We start from the raw sequence: 17622 nt of genomic DNA on the forward strand, positions 1-17622 counted from the left end.
TCCTTTTTCTGATTTCCAGCCTCCTGCCCCATGTTCACTGAGGTCTGGCCTGTGGAATGTGGGGAGAGGGAGGTGGCCACTCCCGGGCCTGTCCCACTCACGGTAGCTTCCCGTGTGGCTCTCAGCCTTTTCCTCTTGTCTGGCCATAGGATGTCATTGCTCAAGTATGAGAAAGGGGAGTGTCTTCTCAGGTTGGGCTCCTGAATGACAGCATTTTCCCCCCACAACCAGGGTCAGCTACATCATGCAGTGAACTACATCAGATTTTACTGTGGGCCAGGCACAGTGACTCACACCTGTAATCCCAGAACTTTGGGAGGCCGATGTGGGTGGATAATTTGAGGTCAGGAGTTTAAGACCAGCCTGGCCAACATGGTGAAACCCTGCCTCTACTAAAAACACAAAAATTAGCTGGGCATGGTGGCAGGAGCCTGTAGTCCCAACTACTTGGGAGGCTGAGGCAGGACAATTGTTTGAACCCAGAAGGTGGAGGTTGCAGTGAGCTGAGACTGCGCCACTGCACTCCAACCTGGGCAACAGAGCGAGACTCTGTCACAACAAAAAGTTTTCTGTATTGTAGTAAGCCTCTGTAGTTTGGGGGTTTAAGCGTTATGTTACCTTAGAGAATATGGATGTTACCTCAGAAAGTATGGGGAAGTTTTTTAAGAACTATAAGATAGTATAGGACTATAAGGTATTTTAGACTGCTTCTGTTTTTAAATCCCACGTTTTGCAGTCTGAGAAGGCCGTTTGGAAGGGCCAGTGGGGCAGGTGACACCAGCTTGGGTTGTGCTAGGACCAGCGCTCCCCTGGGGTGGCACCCACTGGCTGTGTGAGATCAGCCATGTCTCAGAGCCCAGGGACCACTCAGAATCAGCCCCTCCTTTATTATGCCGATGAGCTCACAGAGAGATAGAGAGCCTAGCTCACGTGGCATCTTCCCTGTTACCATGTGCTCACTGGCAACACGGATCCTTGTTATGGTGGAAAAATGACTGTGGAAGATTGTTATAGCAATGGCTCCCAATCAAGACGCCTCCTTGTTTCTACATCATTGTGTTGTCCCTGCCCACACTGGCTCCGGGCTTGACCATGGGATTTGTTTTGACCAATGGAACGTCAGCACATGTGATACAAGCAAAGGCTTGACAGGCACTGGTGCATCAGGGCTTGCTCCCTCTTGCTGCTGGGACCCCTTCTGCTATTGCAGGAAGAAGTCTGGGCTGGCCTGCTGGAAGGTGAGACCAGGGAGCAAAGACAAGTCAGGCCTGCTGAGTTCCACTAGTTCCCAGTTACTCTCAACCAAAGGACGACTTGTTCCCCCCGGGAAGATCTGGTAATGACTGGAGATATTTTTGGCTGTCCTACTGGCATCTAGTGGGCAGAGGCCAGAGATGCTGCTACACATCTTATAATGCGCGGGACAGTCCCCCCATAATAAAGAATTCCTGGTCCCAAACGTCAGCAGTGCTGAGGTTGAATAACCTGCCCTAGACCAACCAGCCCCCAGCTGACCTCCCAGCTGACTGCAGCCCTGTGAGTGAACCCAGGTGAGACAAACAGAAACTGCCCAGCTGATGCCAACCTAAGAATTATGAGCAATAAGAGAGTGAGTGTTCTAAGCCGTTAAATTTTGGGGTGGATTTTTATGCAGTAAAAGTTGATACAGAATATTTGGCTAATGGATCTATCACTGGGAATTTCCATACACGTTCTCACTCTTCATAACTGGGAATGCTGAGGTGGCTGGTCTGTGTGCATGCACACTCCATCCTGTGGATATTTACTTGTTTGGTGCTGTCTGTTACTCCACCCAACCTCCTACTATTGTGGGCCAGTTACTGTACCAAGTACTCTATAAGTATTAATCCATATAATCCTCATGACAACCCCATGAGGAATTGTTCCCATTTTACAAATGAGAAACTGAAGCTCAGAATAACTCACTTGTATGAATGGCCACATGAGGGTTTAGCTGTCTCTTACTTTTAATCAGTGAAATTGACCTATTCGTGAAGAGGCAGATGCTCAGAGTCACATGGTTCCTAAGTAGGGCCAGAATTTGGACGTCTAGCCCAGAGTCTATGCTACCTCCTGTCAGTGATGCTTCTTGGCCTCACTCTGTGCTCAGCCTTTTCATGGACTGGCTGCCCCTTCCCTACCCCAGCTGCTGCCCACTGGGAAGGCTTGGCCACTATTGCAGCTCCCAGATGGCCACAGGTGTACCTCTCTTGTGATACGTGTGCTTTGAAACAGCACTATCTAGAAGGGTGAGTGTGAGCCATGGTTCACAGGGTCAGACTCCAGCCTGGAAGCCCAGCTCCAGTGCTATTCACTGTGGGATCTTGAGCAAGATCCATAATGTCTATGAGTCTGAGTTTCCTTGCTGGCAAAGTGAGGCCAGTGTTTACAATCAGGGTAGCACAGGACAAAGTCCCAGACACCTGTGATACAAGGCAAATAAGGGGTACCAGGTCCCTGCTTTCAGGGAACTTACAGTCTGATGGGGAAGAGAAACACGAAACAAGCACAAGAAGGTTGATAAGGGGCCAACCAAGTGTCAAGGTTGACCCGACAGGGTATGCGTAAGGATTAAATAGATAGCGATTGTTAATGCATTTAAAAATTGTCCAGTGGGGTGTGCTTGGAAGGTATAAGTGGAATGTAAATTCCAGGTTGCAGTGATTGATCTCTCTTTCTTTCTCTTTTTTTTAAGTGTTCATATGTAAAATTAAAAAAAATATTTCCTTAGGTTACTGGGGAACAGGTGGTGTTTGGTTACATGAGTAAGTTCTTTGGTGGTGATTTGTGAGATTTTGGTGCACTCATCACCCGAGCAGTATACACTGCACCCAGTTTGTAGTTTTTGTTTTGTTTTGTTTTGTTTTGTTTTGAGATGGAGTCCTGTTCTGTCTCCCAGGCTGGAGTGCAGTGGCACAATCTCGGCTCACTGCAACCTCCGCTTCCCAAGTTCAAGTGATTCTCCTGCCTCAGTCTCCCAAGTAGCTGAGATTACAGGTGCTTGCCACCATGCCCAGCTAATTTTTGTATTTTTAGTAGAGATGGAGTTTCACTGTGTTGGCCAGGCTGTCTCGAACTCCTCAGGTGATCTGCCTGCCTCGGCCTCCCAATGTGGTGGGATTATAGGTGTGAGCCACCAGGGCCAGCCCACAGTTTGTAGTCTTTTATCCCTCATCCCCTTCCCATCCTTTCTCCTGAGTCCCCAAAATCCATTGTGTCACTCTTATGCCTTTGCATGCTCATAGCTTAACTCCCACTTATGATTAAGAACATACGATGTTTGGTTTTTCCATTCCATTTCCATTCCCTTAGAATAATAGCCTGCAATCTCATCTAGGTTGCTGCAAATACCATTAGTTCATTCCTTTATATTGCTGTGGTTGATTTCTAAGTCCACGGCTGTGACCTTGCTCTTCTCTCTGGGGGCCTAGGCAGTGAAACAGAAAGAGGGGTACTAGTAAAGACATCCAGAAAATAAAAAGTAGCTTTTCTCTCAGAAAAGAGTGATAGCCCCTGTGATTTAAGCATTTCTCTCATTCTCTCTGATTATAATGGTGCTGCTGCCATTAAAGCGTAGCAGTTACCAGCCAAGACCCTACAGTGGGATGCTTGGGTTCTAGTTCCAGCAGGAACCTTGGGCAAGCACTTAGCTTCTCTGGACCCCAGTTTCTCATGTGTCAAATAGGGAGAATAATTGACCCTATCTCATGAGGCCATTGGGAGGATTAAAGGAGCTAAAGAATAGAACAACACATTGCATGCGTTGTTATCAAAGCATTAGCTGTTTTCTATTATTCTGCCTTGTTGCACACCCCAACCCTCAGCCTCTCTGAATTCTAAGAATTCTGTCTGGAAGAGGAGTGGCATGTTCCCTGCTGTTAAGGAGTCTCTCAGGCTGACTGTCATTTGTTCCTTTTAGGGGCCCTGGAACTTTCCCTCCTACCTTCCCCACGCTCAGGGATTCAGCACCTCCTACTTCATTATTGCTATTATTAATCAAAACTTCAAAGGGAATGTATAATCCTGGTACAAAAATTGAAACATACAGATAAATAAAAAAAAATTAAAATCAGCCCCAATACCACCATCCAGAAAGAACTATGGTTAACATTTTAGAGTTTGTCTCTTTCTAGACATTTCCCCATTCAATACATTTGTTTAAATATACATGTACATATATTAAGGTCAAGGGGTCAGCATTCTCAGCCTTAGGCCTTCCATAGAGGCCTGTCCCTTGGGTGGGGCATAAGACCACTGTTGGCTGCTCGGAGCCCAGGACCTTGGAAGGTCAGGGGCAGGACCTTTCTGCCTGACTCCACTGTGCTCCCCAGCCCCCAGCTGAGCCCGGGGCTGCCTTCCTCCAGCTTTGCACGAAATGCCCATCTTGGAGCTGCTTTTGATCCATCCCCTGGAGGTAGCTTATTGTATGGGATGATTGTGTCAGAAGGAAAACCCTCCAGCATGTCCCTGGGCATGAATTGGGCCTTTATGTGAAGAGCCAGTCTCTGCGGAATCCTAGCTCCTCATAACCCGCTCTGAAGGCTGACTACGACATCACTGTTAACTGGCATGGAGGGGCTGGGCGGGAGGCTGCAGAATAGCTGCTGCTTAACAGACAGAGAACTTACTGACGAATGCAAGGGTGACATTCAACCAGGTTTTCTCGACTCCTCCCAAACCCTGGACAGTGATTTCGCTTTCCTTTTATACCCTGGAATTTCTCAGAAATCTTAAAAATCACAATGACTATAATTTAGTAAACACATATCCTGTGCCAGGCCCTTAACAGTCATTGTGTTCATTACATTTCATCTACACCTTATATTTCACTTATATTTCATCTTCACCTCCATTTTAGAAGGCAGATAAGGAAACTGAGGCTCAGCAAGACCAGTGGCTTGACCCAGGCTCTGCCACCAATAAGGGTTGCAGAGTGGGACTTGAATCCAGGCAATGCCTCTCAGGCCCATGCCCGTTATTTTTGCATAAAAATTAATGTTATATTTTATTAAGGTGACCCATACCCGTAGTTAAAAAGCAAATAGGGCTAAAAGGCAGAGCAAAAAAACCAGCAGCTGACAGCCCCGACTCTTTGCCTCCTCTGCCCTGCTCCTCTGAAGCACCACTTTCCACTAGGCAGATGTCTTTTTCTGTCTTTACTTTAGATTTCTTTTTTTTTTCTTTTTCTTTTTTTCTTGATGGAGTCTCACTCTGTTGCCCAGATTGGAATGCAGTGGCATGATCTTGGCTCACTGCAACCTCCACCTCCTGGGTTCAAGCAATTCTCCTGCCTCAGCCTGCCAAGTAGCTGGATTACAGGCACCCGTCACCACGCCCAGCTAATTTTCATATTTTTAGTAGAGACAGGGTTTCACCATGTTAGCCAGGCTGATCTTGAACTCCTGACCTCTGGTGATCCATCTGCCTCAGCCTCTCAAAGTGCTGGGATTACAGGCGTGAGCCACCGCGCCTGGCCCTATTTTAGATTTCAAAATGTTCAGTTAAGTGCCATTTCTCAGACAATTTTTTTTCTGGAATAAGTAAGACACCATCACTCCCTTTCCCATTTCTTACTGATTGCAATTTCCCCCAATTCCTTTATTGGGTCTATCAAAGGTATAGCAATAAAATGCCCCACTACTTATACATGCCATATAATTTACCAGTTCTTCCCATCTCCCGGTCACTTAGCGAGACTTCCCTCCCCAGTTCTCTGTCCTACTGTAGTAGCTGAGCTGGCTACTCTCTCCCTGCCCTGAGATTTTACTTATCTTTTGCTGCCCATGTTCCCGGAGGCCTTGGCTTCCTCTTTCATGACTTTGAGTTTTTGAGTCCTATATTCCAGAAATGGTTTTATTTTCCCTTCATATTTGATAGATCATTTGGCTGGATATAAAATTCTGGGTTGAATTTTATATCTGGGTTGAATCTGAGTTGAAAATCATTTTCCTTCAGAATTTTGAAGGCATTTCTCCACTGTGTTCTGTTTATTGCTTCTGATGAGAAGTTCTATGCCCTTCCTGCTTTCATTCCTTTGTCTATTAGGTGTGTTTCTCTTTCTAGGACTTTCTGGATGTTCTTTTGATCATTTGGTTCTAAAATTTGATACTGATGTGTTCTGGTGTGAACCTTTTTTTTTTTTTTTTTTTTTTAAATCTCCCTGTACTGGACAGCTTCTATTAAAATTTTTTGCTTTAGTTATATTTTAAGCTTCAAAGAGCTTTCTTCTCTGACTGTTCCTTTTATGTCGTATTTTTCCAAGATTACTAATTTATAGCTTCCTTTTTGTTTTTTAAAGGTTTTTCTACCTGCTGTATATTGTCAGTGTCTGATTCTTCTGAGTCTTTTCTTTTTTTTTTTTTGAGACGAAGTCTCACTCTTGCCCCCTAGGCTAGAGTGCAATGGCACAATCTCGGCTCACTGCAACCTCCGCCTCCCGGGTTCAAGTGATTCTTCTGCCTCAGCCACCCGAGTAGCTGGGAATACAGGCGCCCGCCACCACGCCTGGCTAATTTTTGTTCTTAAGTAGAGACGGGGTTTCACCATGTTGGCCAGGCTGGTCTCAAACTCCTGACCTCAGGTGATCTGCCCACCTCGGCCTCCCAAAGTGCTAGGATTATAGGCATGAGCCACTGTGCCTGGCCTTTCTGTTTGTTTTGACCTGTCTCATTTCAAATATCTGGTGACCCTTCATATTTAAGAGCAAGGAAGTCTTGTAGGCTAGTGAGCACCATAGTAGGGTGACCAGATGGCTAGAAGGCTGTTTTACTGAGAACTTTCAAGTATTATTTTGTGGAGATCTTTTCCTAAGAGTGGAGGATGTGGGTGAAGAAGAAGCTCAATCTATCTAGAGAAGAATCTTCCAATTGCCTGCCTGGAAAGGCAGTGACACCTAGCTGCTAGTGTTCTGGGAACAGCCAAAGAATCTGAGAGTCCGTAGTTTATATATATTTTTAAATTACTCTCCCATTTTTCAAACTCCTGCCTCACTGTCAAGCTGTGCTGTGACTAGTGTCCTGAGTTCCAGACCTGACTCACAGCATCTCCAGGTCAACTTCTCCAGATAATAAATTTCTGGTCTCTTCCATGTAAAAAGAGAGGAGGGGGTGGCCTCCTATTGTTTAGCCCTGGGTCTCACCCCTGCTTTCTGTGGTACCTGGTGCCTTTAAGCATCAAATTTTTGGAGATTCCATGGAGCACCTTAGTTCACTTCTCATTATACACTTCTCTTGTGTGCATGTGGGGTGTGACTTCCTCAGCTCTGTGCAGAGACTGCTCCTCTACCTACCTGCCTATCGATAAAAATGTTTGGAAGTCTTTCCTCCCCAGTGGTTGTCTTCTTATCACTTCATCTTTTTGATCCAATGGATTTATAATTCCATTATTAATGGTTTTCTTTTTGTTTTGTTTTTTTTTTTTTTTTTTGCAGAGAGGCGAGTGAGGTGAGATTTGGAAAGATGTATCAGTTATCCATTGTTACATAATATATCATGCCAAACTTCGTGGCTTAAAGCAACTGTAATTTACGATTTCTCATGATTCTAGGAACTGACTGGGTGACGCCTTTGCTGGTTTCACCTGAGTTCATTCATACCGCTGCATTCAGTTAGCATTGGCTGGCCTGGAAAATACAAGTTGGTCTTGTCCACATGATTAGTGATTGGTGCTGGCTGTTGGTTGGGGTTCCTCAGCTCTCCCCGCTTGGCCCCTCATCTTCTAATATGTTAGACTAGCTTATTTAAACGGTGGTCTCAGGGCAGTGTTCCAAAAAGTTAAAGGCAACATCACTTCCCCTGAATTATGTTTGCCAAAGCAAGTCAGATCAGATTCAAGGCTTTTTATCTTAATGGGAGGACTGACAAAATCACACTGTAAAGAGGCTTGTTTCAGGAATAGGAGAAATTATTGCAGCTATCTTTGTGAAAAATCTGTAAGAAAGTGAGAAAAGATACATGTAGAATGTCAATCCACCACGTTTAGCGGGAGGTCTTCGCATGCTCTTTGTATTGCCTGTATGCTCATACAAGACCTTTTATAGAATTTTGTTAACCAAACCCTCATGGCTTTAGGTAGTTACAAATACATATACCACAACCTCATACTGGGGAAAGAAGCAGAACACACTAATTCTCATTAAAGGATTTGGAATTGGAGAAACTTGGGTTCAAGTCCCAGTTTCACTACTTATTAGCCTTATTACCTTGAGTAAGTAATCTCTCTGAGCCTCAACTTCCTTAGCTATAAAATGTGGTTTTGCAGCTGGGCACAATGGCTCATGCCTATATCCCAGCATTTTGGGAGGCTGAGGTGGGTGGATCACTTGAGCCCAGGAGCTTGAGACCAGCCTGGGAAACATGGCAAAACCCCATCTCTATGAAAAATACAAAGATTTAGCTGGGCATAGTGGTGTGCCCCTGTAGTCCCAGCTACTCAGAAGGCTCAGATGGGAGGATGGATTGAGCCTAGGAGGCTGAGGCTGCAGTGAGCTGCCATCAAGCCACTATCTCTAGCCTGGGTGACAGAGGGAAACCCTGTCTTAAAAAAAAAAAAAAAAAAAAAGGTTTTGCATATAATAAATGAATTAACATATGTAAAATGCATACTTAGCACACTGTCTGGCACTGGGAAAGGGATCAAATAATAGTAGTACTGTTAAGTGTTTTTTTTGGAGACAAATTCACATCTCTAATAATGTAACCACTGGAGATGGAATTTGAGAGTCTAATTTAAATCCAGGCTCCATCACATAATACCTTACAGGACTGCTGTGAGGATCAAATGAATTCAAGCAGAAAATGCACCTAGAAGCATGCCTGGCACATCACAAATGCTCAGGACATGCTTTGTGTGCATCCCTGATTTCTTAGGTCACGGCACCAAGCATGAGCTTGGCTCCAACAGGGCCATTGTGATGAATGGCACCTGTCAGGTGTGGGGTGCATTTTCTCCCACAGGGATCAGCCACAGTGTGAAAAGCCATTTTGTCTCTTCTTTAGGGTTCTTTGACCCTTTCTCACACTCTCAGGAGGTCAGCTCCTAGGTGTGCCTGTCTCTACATCTACAGCTCTGGTTATTAACCTGTGTCCTGTGGGTGAGCCTCATGGGGCTAAGATTAAAGGAGAAGTCAAAGGGATCTGAGAAAGAGCCAGAGGGGCTCTCCTGTCAGGGAGGGGGAGTGTGCTTCACAGTGAATGACATTACGGACCCCATTTCACTGCCTAGCCACCTGCTTTTGCAACCTGCCTGGCCATGAGCCATTTGGAAAATGTGGTTGACTAGAAAGGCAACCACCAGTGAAGGGAGCAGGTTCTCACCTTGTGCATACTACAGATATATTTAAGTGTCTGTCAGGCAGTCTATGTGTCCTCATCCTAACCTCTGGGTTTGGGTATATCAAAGAAATCCCTCATACTGCCCCAGGGAGCAGATGGGGAAGGATCAGATTTGTTTGGCGAGTTGCAGTGACATCTGTCTAAGATAACCCGCAATTCCGGAAGGTGTTTTCTTACACTGGTTCTTCTCATACAGTCACATTTATGACCAACTTCTAAGGCTGGAGATTTTTCTCGTGAACATAGTGTTTTGTAGTTTTTAAGGAAAACAAACAAACAAACAAACAACAATCCCAGCAGAACTGCAACATCTGAGCTAAATCTTCTTGCCCCTGAAGTTTAGTTCTTTATCATCATCCTCTTTTGTGACTCAAAGGCAGAGAGAAGAGAATTCACCCAAACACTTTGAAATATCTGTTGGCTGACCCAGTCCTGGGGAGGGCTGAGCAAATGTGGTGGAGAGGAGCAGAAAAGTGGCCTGGAGCCGCACTTGGGCATCCTGGGACACTTGGTGGCAAGCAGAAAGGGAATTCTGGAGCCCGTGGCACATAGTGTGAGGTCTAAGCAGATCCACTGCAGGCACCACCTCCTCCCCTACTGGAGGCTGCCTGCCCTCTCCAACTGTCCTCACTTACCTGTGTCACTGGCCACCACTGACCCTCTGGTGGCGAGGTAACCAGACCCAAGGCAGCTGGGGCCAGGGTTCCCCAGTTAGCTGATGACCCTCACCGCAGGGATTCAGTGACTCACTCTGAATGAAGCATCATAAATTTCTTCCTAATAGCACACTTGTCACTGAACCATTCCAACAATTTGGCAGGGCAAGCCATTTGGCTCAAGGCAGCAGAGGTAATCCTCTGTTTATAAAGTGTCTCCTGCTGCGCACTACAGAGGGGTGAGGACCACCAAGTTGACCTCACAACATCCATTTGGAGCTTGCACGATCATGCCCACTTTACAGATAAGGGCGTGGAGTCCCAGGGAGATCATATGGGAAGATTAGTGACTCAGGGCTGGCTGGGACAGACCCTGGCACCTCACCCCCAGCGGGTAGCACCGTGGAGTGGCTGGCAGCGGGGGCCTTGGCAGCAGACAGCTAGGGTTTGAATCCTGGCGCTGGGTGACCTCAGACAGGTTCCTTAGTCTCTCTAGGGTCTCCTTCCCTCATGTGCGCAATGGGGATAATGCTTAACTAATGGGGTTTACCTAGAGATTCAGCACAGTGCCGGCGCCCAGCAAGCGCCCCGAGTGGCTGTTTGCTGGCCTACGGTCTCCAGGCAAGCGCCACGTGCCTCCTGGTAGCTCACTCAGCACCGCTACTGGGCGCCCTGCGTGCTTCCTGTGGCACTCTATCCTCTCATTGCTCTTCTGAGTAAAGAAAGGTGGCCATCGACATTATATTAGTTAATACCCCCAGGGGGCATTTGGGGGAGGTATTATTAGCCCTAGTTGACAGGGGTGGGAACTGAGGCTGAGAGTTTGGGTGAGTTCTCCAAGCCCCCCCCGCCCAGGGGCGTGCCAGAGCCAGGATCAGACTGGGAATTCATTCCCCAACACAACAGTTCCCAGGGGAAGCCCATGGTCGGGGACCAGCTGCCACCAGGGAAGTTCTGGATGTGGCTAAGTATTTTTGTCGCTGCATTCTTCCCAGGCAGCTCACTCCCTGGACTCTGGACAGTTGCCAAGGAGGTGTGAAGGGGAAGGCAGAAGGAGGACTTCCTGTGGAGGGCGTAGGCCAGGCAGTGAGGCAGCCGAGCTGTCGCTTCCGGAGCTGACATTGCACATCTCGCTCACGCACGCGACACTGCTGCAGACGAGGCCTCATGCCCTCCCGGTTTTCCAGAGGCAAAGGAGTCACAGAGAGCTCCCGCCCCTTGCCCCCGCCTTCCCTGGCGCCCACCTGTGCTGCTGCCCTACTGCCTTCCATCCGGGAGGATACAGCCGGCTAGGGCAGTTTGGAATCCACATCCAAGCCTAATGACCCTTCCCCACCACCACGGGCGCCGCAGCCCTCTCTTCCTGCAGCAGCCTCTGGTCCTCTCACCAAACAGGCCGGAGCCTCCTTCAGCTTCTGCGTTGGGGGCGGTTGTGGGTCAGGGAGGAGCCTCTCCTGCTTCCGCCACGCATCCTGGGGACACAGAGGTGGCATCAGCCTGGGACAGCGTCTTCAAGACTCCACACCTCAAGGCTCCCTCTGTAGGTCCGCCATGAAGCCGGGACTTCGTTAGAGGACCAGGCGGGTCCTGGAGCCGGCAAGGTCCTTGCAGTGCCCTGTCCCGCCGCAGCCTCCCAGCCCCCGCGGTGCCCCACGCCCCTCCATCTCCACGCTCCGAGCCGCGCGCCCCCGCCAGGTCCACGCTGACTGGAGGCGCCAGACGCAGCCAGAAACGTCGGGAGCCAGCGCCGCCAGACTGTGCTGGGCTCGGGCTGAGGAAGCTGAGGGGCCCAGTGGCTCCCCAGGCGGGCTCCTGTGAGGGGCTCAGGAGAGCACTCGCTCCAGCGGCGGCGGGCCCTAGATGCTACAGACCGCCCAGGGGCCACAGTTGGGCAGTCCAAGGCTGCCCGGCCTGTCACAAGATTTCAGAGCTGCTAAGGGACTGGCTTCCCCTGCTGTCACCGACACCCCGAGAGGGAGCTGCGGGGTGGGGGATAGGTGTAAGCTTGGAGTTCCAGAAGCTAGGGTGGAATGTCCCCCCGCCCCACCCCGCCCTCGCACGCGGGCCGTGTCTTTCCTCCGAGGGTGACCCTGGGGAGGTCCTTTCACCAGTGGGCGGTCTCCGCACAGCTTCAGAGCCTGTGACATGGAGGGCTGCTGTGGAGGAAGGAGCCTAGAACTTGCTAGACCTTCATACACACCCGCCCGGGAGCCTGGCCTCCCTGCGGAGCAGTCCCTGACATAGAAAAGGAAGGAATTAGCATAATCATCAATTACACTCTCTCCACTAGCTTCCCTGTGAAAATAATTTGCCGGTGCCCAGAGGCAGGGCTCCTCTAAACAGCCACCAGGTCGGGCGACGTGAGGCTCAGGGAATTGTGGAATCAAGCTAATTAAGTGGAAGCCGTCCTCCTGGGGCTGTGTGTTCCTGCGGCTCTGAACGCATCGTCTTACACACAAAAGCAACTCTAGAAAATGTGGAGAAGCACGGAGTGATGCCAATGACGAAGATGATTAGAGGGTTGGAAAATGAGATGGACATCAGATTAAAGATCAAGGCAACTAGGACTGTTTAGCCGGAAGGAGGAAAAAATGAGGAGCAGGAGCAGGCAACTTAATCATCTCTTCCCATGTTGCATGAAGAAGATACCCCTCCGCTCCTTTCCTCCCCGAGCCTGCGCTCTCCCGCCCTCACTCCCTGTATCTTTATCTCACGCATCTTTGTGTTCTATTTACTTTTCTCTCTCTCTCTTTTTTTTTTTTTTTCGAGACCAGATCTCACTCTTTCAGGCTAGAGTGCTGTGGCACGACCATCACAGCAGCCTCCAACTCCTGGGCTCAAGTGATCCTCCCACCTTAGCCTCCCGAGTAGCTAGGATCACAGGCATGCGCCACCACACCTGACTAATTATTAATTTTTTTGTGGAGATAGGATCTTGCTGTGTTGCCCAGGCTGGTCTTGAACTCCTGGCCTCAAGTGATCCTCCTGCGTTGGCCTTCCAAAGTTCTATTTACTTTTCAATTCATTTTGACCTGTATGGAGCATCTACTCTGTGCCAGACACTTTACCAGATTCTGGAGCTAACAATGATGAAAAGACAGGGTTTCTGCCTTGCGGGTCAAATAGAGAAATGAGTCCATAACCTTAAACTATGCATACTGTAGGACTGTAGTGCTTCAGATGCTACGGGAGCTCAGGAGCAGTGTGGGTTGCTCAGCACTGTTTGGGCTTCAGGAAAGTTTGATGAGATGATGCCCAAGTGGAGACTTGAAGAATGAATCAGTGAGCCAGGTGAGGATGGGTGGGAAGAGCATTCCAGACAGCAGAAGCAGCCTGAGCCCAGAATGTCAAATGCAGTGTTTGAAGGCAACTATGGCTGGCCTTTACTGAAGCCAAAAGTAGAGAAGCAAAAAGGGTGGTTCAGGGTGTGGCCAGAGGGTCAGGCAGGGCCCAGATCCCAAGGTCCTGCACCCTGGGATAGGGAACATGAGCTTTATCTGGAAACCAGCACTTCCCAGAGTGTTGAGAATAATATAGGTTACATGCAGCGTTAATAAAAGTTCCAAAATAAATAAAAGGTGCTTCTTGGTAAAATAAGTTGAATTGACCTTGAGTTAAACCAGTGATTCTCCACTTAGGGCTGATTTTGCCCCCCTACCCCAACCCACCCAGGGGACATTTGGCAAAGTCTGGAGATATTTTTGGTTGTCCCAATTTGGGGGTGGGTTGCTATTGGCATCCAGTGGGAAGAGACCAGGGATGCTGCTTATCATCCTACAATGCAAAGGGCAGAACCCTACAAAAACTGCTTCCCCCATCCTCAGGGCTCCCACAGCCCCTGCACAGGCCCTGCAGATTGTTCGTCTCTGTACTATCACAGTCTTTTTGCTGGTTGGTTTCCCAGCAAAACATTAGGACTGTGCGGGTTCTAATGACTGGGTTCAGGTAGCCAGGATTTGGAGGAGGGCAGAGGAAGATGTGGAAGAGAGGACATCCTGGCAGGGTTGGATGGAGGTGGCTACACTGGGTGGAATCTGGCTCTTTGGGGATACTTCTGCCATCAGTGTTGGTGGTTGATTCTAGGGGCTCTTTCCATTTTAGCAGCCCCTCACCAGCTGTGCCAGGGGCTTGGGGAAATTAGACCTGACCCTGAGGAGCTGGCCAGGTCAGTTAGAGTCAGGGACCTGCTCTGTGCTGGGCACTGTGTGGGTGCTGAGAAGACCATCCTCTATGGTCAGCTTCTCCTGTTTAATTTTTCTTCCCAGAATCTTGTAACATATCTATTTTTTCAGTTGGTTTGCCTGTCTCTTCTCTCTCTCTCTCTTTTTTTTTTTTTTTTTTTGAGATGGAGTTTCGCTCTTGTTACCCAAGCTGGAGTGCAATGGTGCAATCTCTGCTCACTGCAACCTCCGCCTCCTGGATTCAAGCGATTCTCCTGCCTCAGCCTCCTGAGTAGCTGGGATTACAGGCATGTGCCACCACACCCAGCTAATTTTTTGCATCTTCAGTAGAAATGGAGTTTCACCACGTTAGCCAGGCTGCTCTCAAACTCCTGACCTCAGGTGATCTGCCCGCCTTGGCCTCCCAAAGTGCTGGAATTACGGGTGTGAGCTACTGCATCTGGCCGCCTGTCTCTTCTCTTCACTCCCTTCCCCAGCCCTGAATGTCAGCCCCATGAGGGCAAGGCTTTTCATCTGTTTTGTTCACGGCAGTATTCCCAGAGTCTAGAGCAGCGACTGGCATGTAGATTGTGCTCAACTAAAATTTGTTGAATGGGCCAAGCACAGTGACTCATACCTGTAATCTCAGTGCTCTGTCTCTATGAAACATTTAAAAATTAGTTGGGCATGGTGGCGCACGCCTGTGGTCCTAGCTACTTGGGAGGCTAAGGTGGGACGAGCTCTTGAGCCCAGGAGGCAGAGGTTAGAGTGAGCTATGATTGTACCACTGCTCTCCAGTCTGGGTGACAGAGCAAGATTCTGCCTCAAAAAATAAAAATAAAAGTAAAAACTGTTGAATGAATGAACGTCTGAATCCCTGTCCTGCTCTACGGCTAGCTCAGAGTGCCTGGTGCTGGGGTTAAAGTCTACCACGGCAGGAACAGGAAATTCCGAGGAAGTCTCCTCCTAAAACATGTAGCAGTTTTTCATTATCCAGAGTGATCATTCTGAAATCGCTTCAGGGGGAAAGACGTGGGAACTTCACACTTCCACCCAGGGTGCCCCCTCAACAATCTGGAATGATGGACTAACCATTAGCAGAGGGAAGAGGAGGCAGGACAGGATGATGCAAAAGGCCAAGCTAGCCGACCACCAAATGAAATTGTAGTCACTTGACAGGACAATGGCATGAGCAAAGGTCTCCTGCCTCCCGGAACTGTTGCCAAGCATTGTGACACACAGGCCTAATCGCATCTGAGTGCGGTGCTGCAGAGGAACGGCCCACGCGGCTGGCAGGGCTTCAGTCACTGCCTGCTTGCCTGAGGAAGCCCGTGCATCACAATGGGGGCCAACAGGGCTCCCCAGTTACACACGGGGAGTGAGGACCAAAACAGGAGAGCGAGTGCCTACTGGTCCCCTTGGAGACAACACAAGAAAATAAACACTTGTGGGTAGAAGCAGGTGTCCAGGCCTAGTCAAGGTTGCCAGGGAATTTTGTGCTAATGGGGGTTCTGTTTACCCCGAAGGCAGCAGCTTGGGCTATGAGCAGAGCAAGGCTGTTAGGAATCTGGGTTCAAATCTCAGCTGACCCTCCAAGCTGTGGGTTCCAGGCTGCAGAGGCTAAAAATCTCCAGCTGTCCTTTTGAGCTTTGTGGCCCCAGGAAAGTCACTTATAAAAAGTGTGTGTAGGTGAAGGCAGGGCTTGTTATCTGCTCTGCTAAGCTACAGGTTTATTGGGAGGCTCAAAAAGATAAGGAAGGGTGGGTGTGATGGCTCACGCCTATAATTCCAGCACCTTGGAAGGCTAAGGTGGGAGGATCGCTTGAGGCCAGGAGTTCAAGACTAGCCTGGACAACATAGCAAGACCCCATCTGTACAATAAATAAAAATATTAGCCAGGCATGGTGGTACATGCCTGTGGTCCCAGCTATGTGGGAGGTTGAGGTGGGAAGATCACTTGACCTAGGAGTTTGAGGTTATAGTTAGCCGTGATCCTGCCACTGCACTCCAGCCTGGGAAGAGTGAGACCCTGTCTCCAGAATTAAAAAACAATAATAAAACATAAATAAAAATAAGTTGAAAAAAAGGTAGAGCAAGAGGAAGGGCCTTGAACCCTAAAGTGTGTAGTGTAGGTGGGAATGAGGGGGATGCAGCAGTGCCCCCCAGGATGGGGATGCGCATCAGAAACAATGACAAGCTCCCTGGGGGTGGCCTTTGAGTTACCAGTGGGAACCAACTGGCTTTCATGCACACACCTCACCCGCAGGAGATGCCTTCTCAGTCCCTAGGGTTGTTGGAATTCTACTTAAGGCCTCTTTATGGACAACTCCCTGGAGGCCCAGAGACACACAGGTCATATGGGCTGTCTGAATGATTATTATAGTAATTTATTACATAGCGTATAATTTATAGTCGGCTTATAGTCATATAGCATTTTCAATTTGTCAAGCTCTTTCCCACAAATGTAATCCTTAAATAACACCAAAAGCTAGGAATTGTTACGCTCATGTTACAGAGCACAGTTTTACAGAGGCTCAGAAAGGATGGGTGAATTTTCCAAAGTCACACAGCCAGTTAGTATCAGAGACAGGCTTTGAGTTCAAGCCTCTGACTGCAGGTTAGCTTGGTGTTTGCTGTGTACATAAGACTGTTCTCTCCTTCCATAGTTCCATCCTCGCCTCCTTTTTTTTAGGGTCTTTGCTTTGGAGCCCACTTTTTTTGTTTGCGTTGTTTAACCAATCTCCCCTGACAAATCTAATCAGAACCCTCTTTCTGACGAGGACAGCCTGGAATACAGAATTCTCTCCGGGACAGACTACTGTTCTCAGAGCTTAGCCTGGGCAGCTTCCTCAGCTGGTGCCATGCCCTTGGGGTGGTGCACCTGGCAGGGCTCCTTACCTAGCCTGTGCTCCCTCTGCCAAGAGAACCTGCCATCCTCAGTAAGGCAGACATAATTATTCCAACATGTATAGATCGCCTGAGAAGGTGATTTCCTAGATCTCCCAGATATGAGATGACGAACACTCTCTCTCCTTAAAATCAGTACAGTCCACTCACTTCCCTGTGGAAAGGGAAGGAATTTTGCACTGGGATTCTGAATGCTAGGAATAAAACGAAGGAAAGAGAGCGTTAGTTTACAATAAAGATTAAAATACTCTCTGATGTTTAAAATAACTCTTCATATACTACCAATTAATTTCACAATCCATTACTACATTTATTCCTTACAATAGCCCTGTGAGGTATTATCAGCTCAATTTGAAATATAGGGGAAACTTTGGTTTAAAAGTGCATAGATGACTTGCCCAAAGTCACAAGGCTGACACACAATAGAGATGGAACAAAGACTTGGTTCTTCTAAGAGTCCAGGGCTTCACAGATGGCAACAGCTGTTACTTTCCATAGGTGAAAAGTTAATCAACAATAAATTCAGGCTGGGCGTGGTGGCTCAAG

General features: G+C 48.3%; 1 long non-coding RNA gene across 1 annotated transcript in view; it reads left to right on the forward strand.

Annotated features, from left to right (window-relative positions):
- Nucleotides 1–932: 932 nt before the first annotated feature.
- The window catches only part of LOC105493552 (uncharacterized), a 50478-nt gene continuing 33788 nt past the window's right edge, over nucleotides 933–17622 (forward strand). Inside the window, exon 1 of the long non-coding RNA XR_011613963.1 lies at nucleotides 933–1550. This is a non-coding gene — a long non-coding RNA (uncharacterized lncRNA). The remainder of the gene's footprint in view (nucleotides 1551–17622) is intronic.

The sequence above is a fragment of the Macaca nemestrina genome, chromosome 1, assembly GCF_043159975.1.
Source record: "Macaca nemestrina isolate mMacNem1 chromosome 1, mMacNem.hap1, whole genome shotgun sequence".
Classification (NCBI taxonomy): domain Eukaryota; kingdom Metazoa; phylum Chordata; class Mammalia; order Primates; family Cercopithecidae; genus Macaca; species Macaca nemestrina.